The sequence below is a fragment of the Cebus imitator genome, unplaced genomic scaffold (genome assembly GCF_001604975.1).
Source record: "Cebus imitator isolate Cc_AM_T3 unplaced genomic scaffold, Cebus_imitator-1.0 Scaffold310, whole genome shotgun sequence".
Lineage (NCBI taxonomy): Eukaryota > Metazoa > Chordata > Mammalia > Primates > Cebidae > Cebus > Cebus imitator.
In genome coordinates, this window is record NW_016107625.1 from 1,997,012 (window position 1) to 2,002,983 (window position 5,972).

Here is a 5,972-nt window from a genome sequence, read left to right on the forward strand (position 1 = left end):
AAAAAAAAAAAAAAAAAAAAAAAAGAATAATATTTCTGGCTGGGTATGGTGGCTTACGCCTGTAATTCCAACACTTTGGGAGTCCAAGGCAGGTGATCCCTGAGGTCAGAAGTTCGAGACTGGCCTGGCCAATATGGCAAAACCCCATCTACTAAAAATGCAAAAATTAGCTGGGCATGGCCATGCGCGCCTGTTATCCCAGCTACTTGGGAGGCTGAGGCAGGAGAATCACTTGAACCTGGGAGGCAGAGGTTGCAGTGAGCCAAGATTTCACCACTGCACTCCTAGGCGACAGAATGAGACTGTCTTAAAAACAAAACAAAAAAGCCCCAAAAAAACAAAGAAAAAGGGTGTCGGGCACGGTGGCTCATCCCTATAATCCCAGCACTTTGGGAGGCTGAGGCAGGTGGATCACTTGAATCCAGGAGTTTGAGACCAGCCTGGGCATTGGGCAGCATGATGGAATCACATTTCTACAAAAAAGTACAGAAAATAGCAGCCATGGTGGTACATACCTGTAGTTCCAGCTATTTAGGAGGCTGAGGCAGGAGGGTTGCTTAGGTCTGGAAGGTTGAGGCTGCAGTTAGCCATGATCTTGCCACCACACTCCAGTCTGGGTGATAGTGTGAGACCCTGTCTCAAACAAACAAACAAACAAAAAATCTGTCTTATTATACAGTCATGCACCATCCAGTCTCTCCCCAGTGCCACTATGGTCCCCGGCTTATCTCCTGGTTTGGAGGGTACTTTAATGGCTATCACCCCAACTAATCAGTGACCACAAGAGTTTGAAGAGAACTTGCATATCTATACCTCCTCCAATATCTCCATTGGTTCCTGTTCTCACCACCCAGCATGCTGTGCACAACTCCCAGCATCTTCTTCCAGAATACCCCATTTCATAGCAACTATAGTTTATCCCATTACTTCCTCAGTCCATGCAGTACCACTGACATCCTGATAGGTGAGTTGCTCCTAAGAGAAATATAAGCTACCAAGGACAAGCTACCTATTAGAAGAAGTATGTGAGGCCAGGCGTGGTGGCTCATGCCTGTAATCCCAGCACTTTGGGAGGCCGAGGTGGGTGAATCACATAGTCAGGTGCTCAAGAACAGCCTGGCCAACATAGTGAAACCCTGTCTCTACTAAAAATACAAAAATTAGTCCGGGCATGGTGGCATGTGCCTGTAGTCTCAGCTACTCGGGAGGCTGAGGAAAGAGAATCGCTTGAACCTGGGAGGTGGAGGTTGTGGCGAGCTGAGATGGCACCACTGCACTCCAGACTGGGCAACAGAGCGAGACTCCGTCTTTTTTTAATTATTATTATTATTTAAAAAGGAAGTATGTAAACTGGCACCTGCTCCAGAGAAAAAAATCCAAGTGGTAGGCACCGCCTGGTTCTACCACTGTGATCTACACGTGTTCAAGACTAAAGCTGGAGGACATTTTCTTCGGTTACTTCAAAGTGATGGAAGTTGTTAGTCCAAGAGTCTTTGGACCCCAGTGTATCCACCCTATGTTCAATGAGGCCCCATTCCATACACAGGGCCTCAGGATAGACAACTGGAGAATGTTATTCAGGAGAAGCTGAACTCATGGCAATTCAATGGTAGCCCCAGGACATAGAAGAATGTTGTGGAAATGAATGACTCTTAAGTGACTACAGCCTTGCTCCTCAAAGGTGGTGCCTGAACTAGCAGCATCAGCATCAGCTGAGAGCTTGTTAGAAGTGTAGAACCTCAGATCCCACTTCTGACCTATTGATTTAGAATCTATATTTTAAACAAGACCCAGGGGTGATTTAGCACATTACTGCTTGGGAAGCACTATATTAATGCTTTCTATGTAGGTGTCTTAGTTTGTGTAAGCTAAGTAAGCTGGTGACCAAATACTATCAACTGGGTGGCTTATAAACAACAAACATTTATTTTTCATAGCTGTGGAGGCTGGGAAGTCCAAGATCAAGGTGCTGGAAAATGGTGCCTGCTGATGGCCCACTTTGCTATAGGTGTCTTCTATGACCCTGCACGGTGGAAGTGGTGAGGGGGTCTTTTCAAGGCCTGTTTTATTTTTTTGAGACAGTCTTACTCTGTCACCCAGGCTGGAGTGCAGTGGTGCCATCTCGGCTCACTGCAACCTTTGCCTCCCAGGTTCAAGTGATTCTCCTGCTTCAGCCTCCTGAGTAGCTGAGATTACAGGCACCCACCACCACATTTGACTAATTTTTGTATTTTTGGTAGAGACAAGGTTCTGCCATGTTGGTCAGGCTGGTCTTGAACTCCTGACCTCAAGGTGATCCACCCACCCTGGCCTCCCAAAGTGCTGGGATTACAGCTGTGAGCCACTGCACCCAGCCTATGGCCTCTTTTATAAAGGCACTAATTCCACTCATTCAATCTTCACCCTCATGACTTAATCACTTCCTGTTAGGAAGCCCTGCCTCCTAACACCATTATTTTGGGGCTAGAATTTCAACATAGGAATTTTGAGGGTACACAAACATTTAGACCACAGCAGCAGGGAACCCAGGGATCTGTGTTGTTACTGGTGATCTAGGTGTGAGGATGAATGTGTGTGTACCTATGTGTCATTGAAATGACCTTGTATTCCCTAATGCCCCACTCTGCACACATCACTGAGGTCCTGGGACTGCACTCCATCATCCTGGAAGTTTCTCCCAGCCTCAACTCCTTCCTAGCATTCTGAGACCACACAACGTGTGTGGAGGGCTGTGCTTGCTATCTCATGATCTCTTTCCAGGTTATCATTGCCCCAGTGCTGACCTGTCTGCACCACACACTCCCAGCTTGCCATCTCCTTACCTCCACACAGACATCAGAACATCTCCTTCCACATGTACCCCACCAGCCCCACGCTGGCTCCCCCAGATTCTCTTTGTATGAGACTAGGGTTTGACAACAAACACCCATTTACCTGCCAGAGTACTACCAGCCCAGCTAGAAGCTTTTGGCCAGGAAAAGGTCAGTCAGGAAGTGAGTGGTCTATAGTCTTTGATCTTTCTTGAAGGCTGGAAAGAAGAAATGTCTCCTGGTTAGGTCCCCAAAGCTCAGGCTGAGAGCTCTGCCTGGACAATTCTGGGCATGCTCATTCTGGCTGGCACTGAAATGCAATGCTGGGGTTTGCTAATTTGTTCACACTTGCCAGGCCTTGTGAAAAGCTTCCTGCCAGGAAAGGAACCAGGAATGATGAGTTGGCTGAGTTGACACAGCATAAAGCTCAACTTAAACAGTTTCTGAGTCTTTTATTTCTGTGTTCTTTTTCCCTTGGTTCTGGTTTTCTGGCTTTTTATCACTATTATCAGAGTGGGCATACATTTCAGTTCAATTCAGTTCAGATGGGATTCCAGCCAAGTGTGGTGGCTCATACCTGTAATCCACGTACTTCGGGAGGTTGAGGTGGCAGATGGCCTAAGGCCAGGAGTTTGAAACTAGCATGAGCAATGAGGTGAAACTCCATCTCCGTGAAAACATTTTTTAAAAAGGTGGCCAGGTATGGTGGTGCATGCCTGTGGTTGCAGCTAATTGGGGGACTGAGGTGGGAGGATCACTTGGGCCTGGGAAAGTTGACACTGCAGTGAGCTATAATCATACCACTGCACTCTAGCCTGGGTGACAGGGAGACCCTGTCTCAAAAAAAAAAAGATTCCAAGGTGCTTTGTTATAATCACTCCCTGGCAAATGCTTTTGCCTTCCTTGCTTTTTTCTTTCTCCATCAGTCACGCCTGGCATAACCCTAACCCCGAATAAAAGCAACCACTAACTTCTCCACACCTTTCCATGAGCCCCTGAACATTGTTGGAGAAAATCATTTAACTAAACTGACTGGTTTTCCCCTAATGATCAAAAACAACACAGAGGCACATGAGACACTGCCCAGCAACCCCAGAGATTCTCCAGTAAATCTGCTTACTCACAAAACTTGATGACAATTTTATCCTTTCACACAGTTCTTAAGCCTCACCCCTGAACTATTCTTAACTGATGCTTCACTGAGAGATTAAAAGACATTAGAGCAGAGACTTTGTCTTTTTATAGCCAAGACTACTACAGACTTCTCTGCATATTCACCCATCTTCTCTCCCACTCTTTTTCTTTCTCTTACTTGCTTTCTCCCTCCCTCCCTTCCTCCTTCCTTCCCTCCCTTCCTTCCTCTTTCTTTCTTTCCTTTTGACAGGGTCTCACTCTGTTGCCCAGACTGGAGTGCAGTGGCACAATCTTGGCTCATTGCAACCTCTGCCTCCCAGGTTCAAGCAATTCTCCTGCCTCAGCCACCAGATTAGCTGGGACTACAGGTGTATGCCACCACATTTGGCCCATCTTCGCTTTTCTTTCTGTGACAATGGAGGAAGCTTCTCTCCTCCTACCGAAGGTTAATGTACTTGGGTTGCATTTTTCCTAACCTTCCTAGGGTACTTGGATTATTTCTTTTCTCCTGCATAATCAACCTCTTCTGAATCAACTAGAATACTTTCCACTGCAAGTAAAAAGACAAAGGCCCTGCTGGGCGTGGTGGCTCAAGCCTGTAATCCCAGCACTTTGGGAGGCTGAGGCGGGTGGATCACGAGGTCAACAGATCGAGACCATCCTGGTCAACATGGTGAAACCCGTCTCTACTAAAAATACAAAACATTAGCTGGGCATGGTGGNCAGGAGGTGGAGGTTGCGGTGAGCCGAGATTGCGCCATTGCACTCCAGCCTGGGTAACATGAGTGAAACTCCGTCTCAAAAAAAAAAAAAAAAAAAGACAAAGGCCATCAGCAGACCAAACACTCCCAATTTTATATCTCCTGCCCAGGATGTCTTCCAAGCTCCAACTATTCATGGGCCCAAAAGCCTCCTGTCCAGCCTGGGCAACATGGTAAAACCTCATCTCTACAAAAAATACAAAAATTAGCTGGGTGTGGTAGGGTGTGCCGGTAGTCCCAGCTACTTGGGAGGCTGAGGTAAGAGGATCACTTGAGCCCAGGAGGCTGAGGTGAGGGTTGAAGCTGCAGTGAGCTGAGATCATGCCACTGCACTCCAGTCTGGATGATGGAGCAGAGGGAGACTCTGTCTCAAGAATTTAAATAATTAAAAAAGAAGAAAAAACAAGCAAAAAACAAGGAGCTAAGATGGGAGGAAAAATTGGCCTGGTAAAAAAAAAAAAAAAAAAGAGTCCCCTGGGCATTTTCCCCTTGGCATCTTAAACTTAACATGTTCTAAACTGAACTGATTTCCATCTGGAACAGGTGACTCTAGCTGCATTCTCTCTTGGTTCTTTGCTACCAAGTATCCCAACGTTGTTTAAAATAACAACATGTTTAGCTAAAAAGTTGTTAGCCAAGCTCCTTTATTGTTAGAAGTGATCACATGACAATTCTGCCCAGAGGCATGAGCAGAAGTTACTGGATAGGGCCTCTAAGAAAGCCTCTAAAAAGTGGGCAGAATGAACCCTCTCTCTTTTTTTCTGCATGGAACATACACAGAGATAGTGCAGCCACCTCATGATCATGAGGTCCACAAGCTGAAGGTGAAAAAGTGGAAGGTTGGAAGGACCCTGAGAAACAACATCATTGCATCCCAACATTAGTTCTGGGATGCTACAGAAAAAAATGATGCCCTTACTTGTTTAAGCTACTATGTATAGCAGACGTTTTGTTACAGGCCACCGAACCAAGACTTAGCTATATACAACTCAAACCTACTTCTCGCTAGCCTTCCCCATTAGTAATTGGGACCTCCAGCCCCAAGTCCAGAGACCTGCAAGTTATCTGAGATTATTGTCCCTCAACACTCACCTACAATCCAGTCGATAAGCAAGTACTACAGCATCTCCTCCAAAATATTCCTACTCATGCACTTGTCTTTATCAGCCTTGCCACTACCTGGTTCAAACCACCATCATCTCCTAAAATAACCCGATACTGGTCCCTTTGCCTATCCCCTTGCCTCCTTTCAGTCTTTTCACCATCT

The 5,972-nt window shown here is 46.2% G+C and overlaps 1 long non-coding RNA gene across 2 annotated transcripts in view; it reads right to left on the minus strand.

Annotated features, from left to right (window-relative positions):
* Positions 1-606: 606 nt before the first annotated feature.
* The window catches only part of LOC108285901, a 22,615-nt gene continuing 17,249 nt past the window's right edge, over positions 607-5,972 (minus strand). Inside the window, exon 3 of one of the 2 annotated variants that reach the window (XR_001817742.2) lies at positions 607-633. This is a non-coding gene — a long non-coding RNA (uncharacterized LOC108285901). Of the gene's footprint in view, positions 634-2,959; positions 3,029-5,972 lie in introns of those variants that run through there. The other variant, XR_005196151.1, reaches the window with a different exon arrangement.